This window comes from Triticum urartu, chromosome 6 (assembly GCF_003073215.2).
Source record: "Triticum urartu cultivar G1812 chromosome 6, Tu2.1, whole genome shotgun sequence".
Lineage (NCBI taxonomy): Eukaryota > Viridiplantae > Streptophyta > Magnoliopsida > Poales > Poaceae > Triticum > Triticum urartu.
In genome coordinates, this window is record NC_053027.1 from 569,249,768 (window position 1) to 569,264,950 (window position 15,183).

Consider the following 15,183-nt stretch of genomic DNA (forward strand, 5'->3'; position numbering starts at 1 on the left):
GCGACAACCAGGTAGAAAGGAAAGGGGGAAAAGAGGGAGAAAAGCAACCGTGAGTACTCATCCAAAGTACTCGCAAGCAAGGAGCTACACTACATATGCATGGGTATATGTGTAAAGGGCCATATCGGTGGACTGAACTGCAGAATGCCAAAATAAGAGGGGGATAGCTAATCTTGTTGAAGACTACGCTTCAGGCCACCTCCATCTTGCAACATGTAGAAGAGAGTAGATGGTAAGTTCACCAAGTAGCATCACATAACATAAACCTACCCGACGATCCCCTCCTCATCGCCCTGTTAGAGAGCGACCACCGGGTTGTATCTGGCACTTGGAAGGGTGTGTTTTATTAAGTATCCGGTTCTAGTTGTCATAAGGTCAAGGTACAACTCCAAGTCGTCCTGTTACCGAAGATCACGACTGTTCGAATAGATAAACTTCCCTGCAGGAGTGCACCACATAACCCAACACGCTCGATCCTATTTGGCCGGACACACTTTTCTGGGTCATGCCCGACCGCGGAAGATCAACATGCCGCAGCCCCACCTAGGCCAACAGAGAGGTCAGCACGCCGGTCTAAACCTAAGCGCACAGGGGTCTGGGCCCATCGCCCTTAGCACACCTACACGTTGCGTACGCGGCCGCAAGCAGAACTAGCCCCCTTAATACAAGAGAAGGCTTACGTTCCAATCCGGCGCGCGCCACTCAGTCGCTGATGTCACGAAGGCTTCGGCTGATACCACGACGTCGAGTGCCCATAACTTTCCCACGTAGTTGGTTAGTGCGTATAGACCAAATGGCCAGACTCAGATCAAATACCAAGAACTCGTTAAGCGTGTTATTTTTAAGTATCCGCGGATGCCGACCAGGGCCAGGCCCACCTCACTCCTAGATGGTCTCAACCTGCCCTGTCGCTCCGCCACAAAGTAACAGGCGGGGGTCGTCAGGAACCCAGGCCCACCTCTACCGGGATGGAGCCACCTGTCCTTTCAGCCCCCTCATCAGAATCACTTGCGGTTACTCAACGAGCTGACCCGACTTTAGTCACCACATATGTCATGTATATAAAGTGTATAGTATATACCCGTGATCACCTCCCTAGTGATCACGGCCCGATAGTATAGCATGGCAGCCGGACAAGAATGTAGGGCCACTGATGGAACACTAGCATCCTATTCTAAGCAGTAGGATAGCAGGTAAGGGTAACAACTTTAGCAACAATGACAGGCTATGCAACATAATAGGATTAACCAAAAGCAGTAACATGCTACACTACTCTAATGCAAGTAGTATAGAGAAGAATAGGCGATATCTGGTGATCAAGGGGGGGGAGGCTTGCGTGGTTGCTCTAGCAAGAAGGACTGCTCGTCAACACCGTAGTCAAACTGGGGTTCACCGGCAGCCATCGGGGTCTACCAGAAAGAAGTAACGGAGGGGGAACACAATAAATAACAGAGCAATCAAAGCATCACAAAGCGCAACATGGCAATACGCGGTGCTAGAAGTGACCTAACGCAGTAGGAAGTGTTACCGGCAAAGGGGGAAAACATCCGGGAATGTATCCCCGGTGTTTCGTGATTCCGGACAAATGAACCGGAGGTGAAATGTTGCAGGTTCACTATGCTAGGGACGTGTGGCAGACAAACGAGCTGCGTATTCGGATTCGTCTTGTCGTTCTGAGCAACTTTCATGTACAAAGTATTTTCATCCGAGCTACGGTTTATTTAGTACTAATTTTCAAAGTTTTAAATCATTTTCTAATTTATTATTAATTATTTTAATGCAACATTATCCAGAATAGTGCTTGCTGACGTCAGTATGACGTCAACATGACATCAGCAGTCAACAGAGGTGTTGACTGGGTCAATCTGACAGTGGGTCCCGCATGTCTTTGCCTGTTAACTAATTAACCAGGTTAATTAGTTTAGTTAACAGATTAGTTAAGTTAATTAACACTAGTTAATTAGTTTAATTAGTTATTAGGTTAATTAAACACAATTAATTTAGTTAAATAATTTTATTTATTATTATTTTTATTCTTTTTTATAAAACATTCTGGAGGGCGTGGGGCCCCCATGTCATTGGCCCAGAGGGGCTTAAAGGGCGGGCGCTACGGGCGGAGACGGGCGACGGGCACTGGGCGCCCGGTTGGGGAACCCGGGAGCTGGCCTCGGGCACGGCCAGCGGCGCGGCGCCGGCGAGGCAAAGCGCAGCCGCGGTGGGGGCGGCGTCGTGCGCGCGTGCACGACGGGGCAGCAGCAGCGTGGCGGAGCCAGTGCGGCGAGCGGCGGAGCAGGGAGGCGTGGCGGGGCTGCAGGGCAAGCGTGGGGCAAGGGGGCGCGATGCGCGGGGCACAGACGGAGCGCATCCTTGGATGCGGTGACCCCGACCGTGAGCGGGGCATGTGCACGGTGAGTGGGGGCTCAACGACGGAAGAGAGGGAGTGAGGAGGGGAGGCAGCGGCTCACAGGGGTGCTGCAGGGGTTCGTGCAGCGGGGGTTGAGAGGGTAGGCGGGGACGACCGACGAGGAAGGCGGAGACGGGGAGGCAGCTCCGGTGAGGTGTCTTCGGCGACGGCGTCGAGCGGCGGGGGCGGGATCCACGACGGCAACGGCGACGCCGTAAGTGGCGCGGGCGGTGTTGAGCCCCGATCCAGATTGGGGGGGGGGGCGATGGCGGTAGGCGGTGGTGACCGGGCGGCGCCGTTGCGGTGGCGCCGGCGTTGGGGCGCCGTGGGGCGTGGTCGACGCGGTCGTCCACCGATCCAGAAGGGGATCGGGGGAGTGGGGGGGGGGGGGGTGTAGGGAGGGGGTTAGGGTTTTTGTGTCCAGGGGGATAAGGGAGAGTGGGGTGGGCCTGGCGGCCCATCGGCCTGCTGGGCCGAGGCCCAGATGGGGGGGTTCCTTTCCTCTTTTTTTTGTTTTGTTTTACTTTTTCTTATTTTTTTCTTTTTTGTTTAGCTAATTGTTTGGGCAACAAATGAGTTTTGTAAAACATGAGAGTTGGCCCACAATTCACAACACAATATATCCTACCACCAGAAACTAGTTTGGTGTAAATATCATTTCATATTTATTTTGTATTAAAAAAGGTTATTAAATAATGTTTTCAGTCATCGTTTGAGGTTGTTTAAGTCACTTATTAACTTTCAATAATGTTGTTTACAATTTTATCATAGCCTCTTATTTATCTACTATTTATTGAACATTTTAGTTTTATTATTTGAAAACTTTTATTGTTTTCTTGTTTTTAAATTTCGAATTTGAAACGTTTTCGAACTAATGCGAGATTAGCAACAATAACCGAGGTGACGTGGCATCGTTCACATGCGATTACTGTAGCTTAATTATCCGGGTGTCACAATTCTCCTCCACTACAAGAAATCTCGTCCTGAGATTTAAGAGATGGAGAAGGGGAAAATGTCTGGTTACGAAATTCTAACGAATCTTCTCAGTCTTGGTTGCTCTTCTCGAAGAAGTTAATCCCTTTCGTTGATATCTTTATTTCTCTGCTTCAGGTCATCATGATGAAGTCGGCATCCTTTCTTCGGGAACTCCGTCGTACTTACGGAAGAATAAGGGGGTATACCGGAAGAATGGACCTCTGCAAGGTAGACTATCTGGTAGATATCATCGGGGAAGGTGGCAGAAAGTAACTATCGAATTGAAACTTAAGAAATGTCGAGAGCAAAGTAAGGAGGTATCATGGGAAGTTTCGAGCGGGAAGGCAATCGATCGATGCCTGACGCAAGGCGAGAAAGGGGTTCAGAGCAACGAGAATAAATATTGCGTCTGATACCAGAATGTATTACTGGGAAAGTGACCCTGTGAATTACATATGAAGTCAAGCGCGAGGGATAACTTTGGAGATAGAGGTGTACAGGGGAGTCAGGTTTCAATCCTAGGACCTGTGGTTTATGGGCCCACCATGTGAGTTAACGGTAGGAAGGGCGGTGACGTCTTGCATGACCACGTAGGCAAGACATGTCAGCGGATAGCATGTCAGTCATGTTGGCAACAACGTCGGTACCAAGGGCGAGGGACGAAGATAACCATCTTCCTGCTCGTTGAACGAGGCGGACCAATAGGCAAAGTTCTCGTCCATCGGTGGTTACCGGAATGTCAACAACAATAGTAACAGGGTCTTACTGACAAGGTTGTACACCGGGGTGTTTACATAAGCAGTGAATCTTTACTGCTTAGATCATATAACCCACGACAATGGTTAAACAATACATTGGAAAGGAAAATGTACTCATCACATTAAACAGAAAAATGGAAAGGAAAATGTGTTTAAACACATATTTCAGGGGTATATCCTTCCCAAGGACAAGCAGATGATATCCATGACAGGATAGAAGGTAGAAAACCATTTAGGTAAGGGGAGAGAAATTTCATGACGTTACCCATACAACGGCGTTTGGATAATTGATAAAGAGAATTTCATATTGTGCTTCAATTGTTCTTGTTAATGAACGGAGTTCCATAGACATGCTTCGAGATAGCATTGACATGGTCTTCAAGCAAAGGTCGGACTTTGGATATACAAAGGATCCATCAGGATAACTTATTAAACAAGGCATTCAATTTCCTCATTGAAAAATGGTTAACCTAGTTAAAAAGGAAACTATCACACTAGGTCCTCCAGTCAGGTGCGCTAGGCATGACATCACCTTACCGGGTCATATAAAGACCAATGTTGTGACTCTTGGAAAATATTCCAACCATCATATCTGACCGAGATTCAGATATGATTGGTGTCAGGATACCTCAGACTCATGATGCTTGAGAAGGAAAAGGTGAGACACAAATTGACGAGATGACATTGTAGATTCTCGGGAAATGAACTATGGAAGCAAGTTCCAAAACAAGAGTCCATCATTAAAACCAAGAAGAGGATGAAGGTGGTTGATGGACTCAGTGACAATTCATTGAGATTTCCAAAAAATGGATTTCCACAATCATGTGAACAAAGAGATAACATTTGTCAGATCAAATGATATAAGGAGATATGCTCGAGGAAAACATACCCAATTTAAACATTGGTTGAAAGGTGCATCCGAAATATGGGCTTAGGTAGCATGACCGACATTATAATGGTGATTTGATAACCAATGATCTAAGAATGAAATGTCAACCATTAACTTCAAAGCAATAGGGTTTCTAGAAGGAAAGAATCCAAACAACACCGTTCACTTGTTGGAAGCAACACGGGGACCCAGAAAGAATGGTGATGGTGAGAAGTATCACTATACCAAGAATTCTTAAGAGGTGGAGTAATCCTCATGACATTCTTGATATAAAAGATGATAATATTCCAAGGTAAAGAAGAAGAAATGCTGGATTGCAAGGAACTCAATGTATAACACAGAACACGAACAAGTTTGTGTTGGAGGGAAGGAAATAATGTGGTCGATGACAACACAAATCATTGAGGGCAAGGATGGTATTTCTCATCATGAATTCAATTGATATCCTGGAAGAGCTCAGAATGTTGATGATGATCATGACACAATTGTCGAGAGGTTTCATGAAGGTGTAATCAATCGGCGACGACATCAAGTCAACGAAATGATGAAGCGAAAGGTTATTGGAACCAAGGGTATGACACAAACTCGAAATCAAGCTTGGAGAGGAAGATCGACGTAAGGTTAGCTCATTGTCGAAAATTGTGCTTCGGAAAGAAGGATCAGGTAGCACAATTAAAATTTAGCACAATAATGATATAGCCGATCGGGCTAGAAATGATTTGAAGGATTATTAAATCATAAGCAACAAAAATTACTTAAGAGTTATTGAATCGGAGTGCGGAATTGATTCACTTATCAGTGTTCTCAGCTGATGACAACCCAAAACCCAGGAAAAATTGGGTTTGGTGAGAATTAATAGTAGATGAAGAACCCATAAATTATGTAGTTCCATGATATTCTCGAGATACCATGGTGTAATACTCGACGAGAGGTCAAAGTAAAGGTTGGACTGGTGTATTGATCCATAGAAGTCAAGTGCTTAAACTCGCCCGAGAAATGGGATCAAAGAAGAACATATGGTCGGAACCATAGTTGCAAATGATCAATTCACAGATACCAGATGATAGTTATCAAGGAAATAGTTATTATTACAAGAAGCTTCCATGATAGGATCTACATCGTGTCCATGGGCATGAACACAAAGTTCAAGGTCGAGTCCCACTTCTTTAATGCATAACCTTTCATTCACTTCTCGCCTTCAACGAAGTTGTGGTGTTGAAATTTTATCTGACATATATAACACCAGTAGAGTATGACCCGTAGTAGTTTCAGGGTTCACACGGATTAGAAAAGGCATAGGTTCAACCCATCGGGGCCTCTTAGGAACATATACCACAACTTCAGGGGTAAATAACACAAGCTCGAAAGCAGAGCATGTTTTACCAAGCAGAGGATACAATTTACCAAAGGCATTATGTATCCGAGAAAAGACTCACAGAGTTATTGAATATAAAGGACGTTGTCGGACAAAATCCAATAAAGATCTGGTGGTCCATAAGGGATCTGATGTGAGCATCGGTACTCAACCAGAAGAAGAAAGAAAGCAAGGAGATCAGATTATCGAAACAACTGACTAATCCAAGCTCAAATGCAAAGGAGTTATGATTTCCAAATTAAGGGCTCAGAAACAAACGCTCTGAGTAAGGATGGATAAGTCGAGTAGACTTAGGGGCACAATCGACGACAATTTGTTTGGTCGAGAACCAGCTCATATTCAAAATGACATCTGAGCCAGAAAGATAATTTAAAATGATCAACTGATGATTGCGTGCATTCACACTCATGTTGAATCAATAGGATCAATATGACAGTGTCAAAGGAGACTAATGAATATTGCCAGCCATATGGGAAGCATCCATAATGCAAGCAGACAAGTATCGGCAGAGCAATAAGCTACTAAGGATTTTTGGAGGATCGAATAGTATTTAGAAGACCATTGTGAAACACATCAACAACTGGGGATGAACGGATACTCGATAAGGGCGAGAAATTATCCCTAGGGGTATTCAGGTGGGAAGGAACTGCAAGGCAGTAGGCACAAAATTATCTCGGAACAATAGAAAGGATTACAAGGTATCTTGTAATAACAAGATCAACTGGGAATAAAAGTAAGAACGGCAAGTGGATGTATTTATCCATAGGGATATTTCGGTGGTAGGGAATTGCAAAAGCAACGGGCACAAAGTCTCAAAAGAGTATCGGAGAGTAACTTCGAAATCTTCTGGTGCAGCCGGCGATCATCTGGACTGAAGGGGCTCTCCGGGAGAAGTGTTTTCGAGAACCTAAAGTTAGATTTTAAAAATCATTTAACCCGAATAGAAAAGAGATTAGAATCCCAGAGTATAGACGAGGAATAAAAGATCCCAATACCACCCAATGGCGACGTGGGCCCATGGGCCGCACAACCATGTTAGTAAAAGTTTTGCAATGTCTAGACTCGACTTGGCCAAGGAGTATGGAAGGGGGATTCCTACAGGCAGTCGGCTCTGATACCAACTTGTGATGCCCCCGATTCAATCGTACACTAATCATACACGCAAACGTGTACGATCAAGATCAGGGACTCACGGGAAGATATCACAACACAACTCTAAAAATAAAATAAGTCATACAAGCATCATAATACAAGCCAGGGGCCTCGAGGGCTCGAATACAAGTGCTCGATCATAGACGAGTCAGCGGAAGCAACAATATCTGAGTACAGACATAAGTTAAACAAGTTGCCATAAGATGGCTAGCACAAACTGGGATACAGATCAAAAGAGGCGCAAGCCTCCTGCCTGGGATCCTCCTAAACTACTCCTAGTCGTCGTCAGCGGCTGCACATAGTAGTAGGCACCTCCGGTGTAGTAGGAGTCGTCATCGACGGTGGCGTCTGGCTCCTGGGCTCCGGCATCTCGTTGCGACAACCAGGTAGAAAGGAAAGGGGGAAAAGAGGGAGAAAAGCAACCGTGAGTACTCATCCAAAGTACTCGCAAGCAAGGAGCTACACTACATATGCATGGGTATATGTGTAAAGGGCCATATCGGTGGACTGAACTGCAGAATGCCAAAATAAGAGGGGGATAGCTAATCCTGTCAAAGACTACGCTTCAGGCCACCTCCATCTTGCAGCATGTAGAAGAGAGTAGATGGTAAGTTCACCAAGTAGCATCACATAACATAAACCTACCCGACGATCCCCTCCTCATCGCCCTGTTAGAGAGCGACCACCGGGTTGTATCTGGCACTTGGAAGGGTGTGTTTTATTAAGTATCCGGTTCTAGTTGTCATAAGGTCAAGGTACAACTCCAAGTCGTCCTGTTACCGAAGATCACGGCTATTCAAATAGATAAACTTCCCTGTAGGGGTGCACCAGATAACCCAACACGCTCGATCCCATTTGGCCGGACACACTTTTTTGGGTCATGCCCGGCCGCAGAAGATCAACACGTCGCAGCCCCACCTAGGCCAACAGAGAGGTCAGCACGCCGGTCTAAACCTAAGTGCACAGGGGTCTGGGCCCATCGCCCTTAGCACACCTACACGTTGCGTACGCGGCCGGAAGCAGAACTAGCCCCCTTAATACAAGAGCAGGCTTACGTTCCAATCCGGCGCGCGCCGCTCAGTCGCTGACGTCACGAAGGCGTCGGCTGATACCACAACGTCGAGTGCCCATAACTTTCCCACATAGTTGGTTAGTGTGTATAGACCAAATGGCCAGACTTAGATCAAATACCAAGAACTCGTTAAGCGTGTTATTTTGAAGTATCCACGGACGCCGACCAGGGCCAGGCCCACCTCACTCCTAGGTGGTCTCAACCTGCCCTGTCGCTCCACCACAAAGTAACAGTCGGGGGCTGTCAGGAACCCAGGCCCACCTCTACCGGGATGGAGCCACCTGTCCTTTCAGCCCCCTCATCAGAATCACTTGCGGGTACTCAATGAGCTGACCCGACTTTAGTCACCACATGTGTCATGTATATAAATTTTATATATAGTATATACCCATGATCACCTCCCTAGTGATCACGGCCCGATAGTATAGCATGGCAGACGGACAAGAATGTAGGGCCACTGATGGAACACTAGCATCCTATTCTAAGCAGTAGGATAGCAGGTAAGGGTAACAATTGTAGCAACAATGACAGGCTATGTAACAGAATAGGATTAACCGAAAGCAGTAACATGCTACACTACTCTAATGCAAGAAGTATAGAGAAGAATAGGCGATATCTGGTGATCAAGGGGGGGGGCTTGCCTGGTTGCTCTGGCAAGAAGGACGGGTCGTCAACACCGTAGTCGAACTGGGGTTCACCGGCAGCCATCGGGGTCTACCGGAAAGAAGTAACAGAGGGGGAACACAATAAATAACAGAGCAATCAAAGCATCACAAAGCGTAACATGGCAATACGCGGTGCTAGAAGTGACCTAACGCAGTAGGAGGTGTTACTGGCGAAGGGGGAAAACATTCGGGAATGTATCCCCGGTGTTTCGCGATTCCGGACAGATGAACTGGAGGTGAAATGTTGCAGGTTCACTATGCTAGGGACGCGTGGCAGACGAACGGGCTGCGTATTCGGATTCGTCTCGTCGTTCTGAGCAACATTCATGTATAATGTATTTTCATCCGAGCTACGGTTTATTTACTATTAATTTTCAAAGTTTTAAATCATTTTCTAATTTATTATTCATTATTTTAATGCAACATTATCCAGAATAGTGCCTGCTGACGTCAGTATGACGTCAGCAGTCAATAGAGGTGTTGACTGGATCAATCTGACGGTGGGTCCCACATGTCATTACTGTTGGAATATGCTCTAGAGGCAATAACAAATTAGTTATTATTATATTTCCTTGTTCATGATAATCGTTTATTATCCATGCTATAATTGTATTGATAGGAAACTCAGATACATGTGTGGATACATAGACAACACCATGTCCCTAGTAAGCCTCTAGTTGACTAGCTCGTTGATCAATAGATGGTTACGGTTTCCTGGCCATGGACATTGGATGTCGTTGATAACGGGATCACATCATTAGGAGAATCATGTGATGGACAAGACCCAATCCTAAGCCTAGCACAAAGATCGTGTAGTTCGTATGCTAAAGCTTTTCTAATGTCAAGTATCATTTCCTTAGAACATGAGATTGTGCAACTCCTGGATACCGTAGGAATGCTTTGGGTGTGCCAAACGTCACAACGTAACTGGGTGGCTATAAAGGTACACTACGGGTATCTCCGAAAGTGTCTGTTGGGTTGGCATGAATCGAGACTGGGATTTGTCACTCCGTGTGACGGAGAGGTATCTCTGGGCCCACTCAGTAGGACATCATCATATGTGCAATGTGATCAAGGAGTTGATCACGGGATGATGTGTTAAGGAACGAGTAAAGAGACTTGCCGGTAACGAGATTGAACAAGGTATCGGATACCGACGATCGAATCTCGGGCAAGTACAATACCGCTAGACAAAGGGAATTGAATACGGGATTGATTAAATCCTCGACATCGTGGAACATGTGGGAGCCAACATGGGTATCCAGTTCCCGCTGTTGGTTATTGGCCGGAGAGGTGTCTCGGTCATGTCTACATGGTTCCCGAACCCGTAGGGTCTACACACTTAAGGTTCGGTGACGCTAGGGTTGTAGAGATATTAGTATGCGGTAACCCGAAAGTTGTTCGGAGTCCCGGATGAGATCCCGGACGTTACGAGGAGTTCCGGAATGGTCCGGAGGTAAAGATTTATATATGGAAAGTTGTTGTTCAGTTTCCGGGAAAAGTTCGTTTTTTTCCGGTATTGTACCGGGAAGCTTCCAGAAGGTTCCGGAGGATTCCGGAGGGGTACGGAGGTCCGGAAAATGTTCCACCACGTCCAATACAGCAGCATGGGCTGTAGGGGGCGCCCTAGCCTTAATGGGCCAGGGGCACCAGCCCCCCCAAGGCCCATGCGCATGGGAGAGGGGAAACCCTAAGGGGGAGGGCCTCCACTTGACTTGGGAGGCACTCCTCCCCCCCTTGGCCGCCGCCCCCAACCCTAGATGGGATCTAGGGGGGCCGGCCCCCTCTCTCCTCACTTATAAATAGTGGAGGGGTGGGAGGGCAGCCGCACCTGAGCCCCTGGCGCCTCCCTCTCCCTCTCGTGACACCTCTCTCTCTCGTTGAGCTTGGCGAAGCCCTGCCGAGATCCCGCTACTTCCACCACCACGCCGTCGTGCTGCTGGATCTCCATCAACTTCTCCTTCCCCCTTGCTGGATCAAGAAGGAGGAGACGTCTCTCCCAACCATACGTGTGTTGAACGCGAAGGTGCCGTCCGTTCGGCGCTAGGATCATCGGTGATTTGGATCACGACGAGTACGACTCTATCAACCCCGTTCATTTGAACGCTTCCGCTTAGCGATCTACAAGGGTATGTAGATGCACTCTCCTTCCCTCATTGCTAGATTACTCCATAGATTGATCTTGGTGTTGCATAGAAAATTTTTGAATTTCTGCTACGTTCCCCAACAGTGGCATCATGAGCTAGGTCTATGCGTAGTTTCTATGCACGAGTAGAACACAAAGTAGTTGTGGGTGTCGATTTTGTCAATTTACTTGCCGTTACTAGTCTTATCTTGATTCGGCGGCATTGTGGGATGAAGCGGCCCGGACCAACCTTACACGCACGCTTACGTGAGACCGGTTCCACCGACTGACATGCACTAGTTGAATAAGGTGGCTAGCGGGTGTCTGTCTCTCCCACTTTAGTCGGATCGGATTTGATGAACAGGGTCCTTATGAAGGGTAAATAGAAATTGGCAATTCACGTTGTGGTTTTGGCGTAGGTAAGAAACGTTCTTGCTAGAAACCTATAGCAGCCACGTAAAAACTTGCAACAACAATTAGAGGACGTCTAACTTGTTTTTGCAGCATATGCCGTGTGATGTGATATGGCCAAAAAGGATGTGATGAATGATATATGTGATGTATGAGATTGATCATGTTCTTGTAACAGGAATAACGACTTGCATGTCGATGAGTATGACAACCAGCAGGAGCCATAGGAGTTGTCTTAATTTATTTATGACCTGCGTGTCAACATAAACGTCATGTAATTACTTTACTTTATTGCTAAACCGTTAGCCTTAGTAGTAGAAGTAATAGATGACGAGACAACTTCAAGAAGACACGATGATGGAGATCATGATGATGGAGATCATGGTGTCATGCCGGTGACGATGATGATCATGGAGCCCCCGAAGATGGAGATCAAAAGGAGCGAAGTGATGATGGCCGTATCATTTCACTATTTGATTGCATGTGATGTTTATCATGTTTTACATCTTATTTGCTTAGAACGACGGTAGCTTAAATAAGATGATCCCTCCCTAAAATTTCAAGAAAAGTGTTCTCCCTAACTGTGCACCGTTGCGAAGGTTCGTCGTTTCGAAGCACCACGTGATGATCGGGTGTGATAGATTCTTACGTTTGAATACAACGGGTGTTGACGAGCCTGGCATGTACAGGCATGGCCTCGGAACACATGCGAAACACTTACGTTGACTTGACGAGCCTAGCATGTGCAGACATGGCCTCGGAACATGGAGGACCGAAAGGTCGAACATGAGTCGTATAGAAGATGCGATCAACATGAGATGTTCACCGATGATGACTAGTCCGTCTCACGTGATGATCGGACACGGCCTAGTCGATTCGGATCATGTATCACTTATATGACTAGAGGGATGTCTATCTGAGTGGGAGTTCATGAAATAATCAAATGAACTCAATTATCATGAACATAGTCAAAAGGACTTTGCAAATTATGTCATAGCTTACGCTTTAGTTCTACTATTTTAGATGCATTCCTAGAGAAAATTTAGTTGAAAGTTGATAGTAGCAATTATGCGGACTGGGTCCGTAAACTGAGGATTGTCCTCATTGCTGCACAGAAGGTTTATGTCCTTAATGCACCGCTCAGTGAGCTGAACCTCAAGCGTCAGTTGTAGATGTTGCGAACATTTGACATACATGTTTTGATGACTACATGATAGTTCAGTGTGTAATGCTAAATGGTTTAGAATTGAGGCACCAAAGACGTTTTTGAAACATCGCAGAACATATGAGATGTTCCAAGGACTGAAATTGGGATTTCAGGCTAGTGCCCACGTCAAGAGGTATGAGACATTTGACAAGTTTCTTAAGCCTGCAAACTAAGGAGAAAAGCTCAATCGTTGAGCATGTGCTCAGGTTGTATGAGTACAACAATCGCTTGAATCGAGTGGGAGTTGATCTTCCAGATGAGATAGTGATGGTTCTCCAAAGTCACTGCCACGAAGCTACTAGAGCTTCGTGATGAACTATAACATATCCGGGATAGATATGATCCTTGAGCTATTCGTGACACCGCGAAAGTAGAAATCAAAAGGGAGCATCAATTGTTGATGGTTAGTAAAACCACTAGTTTCAAGAAGGGCAAGGGCAAGAAAGGGATACTTCATGAAACAACAAATCAGTTGCTGCTCAAGTGAAGAAACCCAAAGTTGAACCCAAGCCCGAGACTAAGTGCTTCTGTAATAAGGGGAACGGTCACTGGAGCGGAACCACGCTAGATACTTGGTAGATGAGAAGGCTGGCAAGGTTGACAGAAGTATGTATTGGACATACATTATATTAAATGTGTACTTTACTAGTACTCCTAGTAGTAGCAGGGTATTAGATACCGGTTTGGTTGCTAAGTGTTAGTAACTCGAAATAAAAGGCTACAGAATAAACGGAGACTAGCCAAAGGTGAGACGACGATAGATGTTGGAAGAGTTTCCAAGGTTGATGTGATCAAACATCGCACGCTCCCTCTACCATGGGGATTAGTGTTAAACCTAAATAATTGTTATTTGGTGTTTGCGTTGAGCATAGACATGATTGGATTATGTTTATCGCAATACGGTTATTCATTTAAGGAGAGTAATGGTTACTCTATTTATTTGAATAATACCTTCAAAGGTCTTGCACCTAAAATGAATGGTTTATTGAATCCTGATCGTAGTGATACACATGTTCATGCCAAAAGATATAAGATAGTAATGATAGTACCACATACTTGTGGCACTGCAATTTGAGTCATATTGGTATAAAACGCATGAAAAAGCTCAATGTTGATGGATCTTTGGACTCACTTGATTTTGAATCACTTGAGACATGCAAATCATACCACATGGGCAAGATGACTGAAAGGCCTCGTTTTCAGTAAGATGGAATAAGAAAGCAACTTGTTGGAAGTAATACATCTTGATGTGTACAGTCCAATGAGTGCTGAGGCATGTGGTGGATATCATTATGTTCTTACTTCACAGATGATTTGAGTAGATGCTGAGTATATTTACTTGAAGAATCACAAGTCTGAAATATTGAAAGGTTCAAGTAATTTCAGGGTGAAGTTGAAAGATCGTCGTGACAAGAGGATGAAATATCTATGATATGATCATAGAGATGAATATCTGAATTACGAGTTTGGCACAGAATTAAGACATTGTGGAAATAGGTTCATAACTGATACAGCCTGGAACACCATAGTGTGATGATGTGTCCGAACATCATAACTGCACCCTATTGGATATGATGCATACCATGATGTCTCTTATCGAATTACCACTATATTTTATGGGTTTAGGCATTAGAGACAACCACATTCACTTTAAATAGGGCACCACGCAATTCCGTTTGAGTCGACACCGTATGAACTATGGTTTAGAGAAACCTAAGCTGTCGTTTCTTAAAAGTTTGGGGCTGCGACGCTTATGTGAAAAAGTTTCAGGCTGATAAGCTCGAACCCAAAGAGGATAAATGCATCTTCATAGGACACCCAAAACAGTTGGGTATACCTCCTGTCTCAGATCCGAAAGCAATAGGGATTGTTTCTCGAATCGGGTCCTTTCTCGAGGAAAAGTTTCTCTCGAAAGAATTGAGTGGGAGGATGATAGAACTTGATAAGGTTGTCGAACCTTTACTTCAACCAGAGAGTAGCGCAGCACAGGAAAAATGTTTCTGTGGCACCTGCCTCAGTTGAAGAGAAAGCTAATGATGATGATCATGGAGCTTCAGATCGAGTTACTATCAAACCTCATAGGTTGACAAGGGTGTGTACAACTTCTAAGTGGTAACCCTGTATTAAAGGTCACGTTGTTGGACAACGAT